We start from the raw sequence: 370 nt of genomic DNA, 5'->3' as shown, positions 1-370 counted from the left end.
TTACAATCCTGTGATGTCGCCCTCTGTGGGATGTGGTTTAGAATCTACAGCAGAGGACACAGGCCGCAGACAGCGGGAACCATCGTGGCAGCAGAAGCAAGCTGCAGGGACCGCGCGCAACACCGAGAGCAGATCGCTCCACTACAGTTAAATCAAAGAGGTAGGCCTTTGGTTGGGGAGGTCCCTGGCAAAGGAGGAGCCAGGTCCTATTCCTGAAGACAATTCTGAGGGGTGAGAGAGATCTTGGCCCCCGGGAGGAACCAGGAAACAGAGTGAGGGCATTTTGTAAGAGAAGTCCCTGGCCAGCAGGGAAACCTGAACCAGTTTTAACAGACCCCTTAGATAGCATCGATAGGAGGAGATGGGCAGG

General features: G+C 54.6%; 1 pseudogene; it reads right to left on the bottom strand.

Annotated features, from left to right (window-relative positions):
- Window positions 1–370, bottom strand: part of LOC101994044 — a 13962-nt pseudogene continuing 13592 nt past the window's right edge.

Source organism: Microtus ochrogaster, unplaced genomic scaffold, assembly GCF_000317375.1.
Source record: "Microtus ochrogaster isolate Prairie Vole_2 unplaced genomic scaffold, MicOch1.0 UNK1, whole genome shotgun sequence".
Lineage (NCBI taxonomy): Eukaryota > Metazoa > Chordata > Mammalia > Rodentia > Cricetidae > Microtus > Microtus ochrogaster.
Note: the sequence above shows the minus strand (reverse complement) of the source record. Positions and strands in the feature narration are given on the sequence as shown.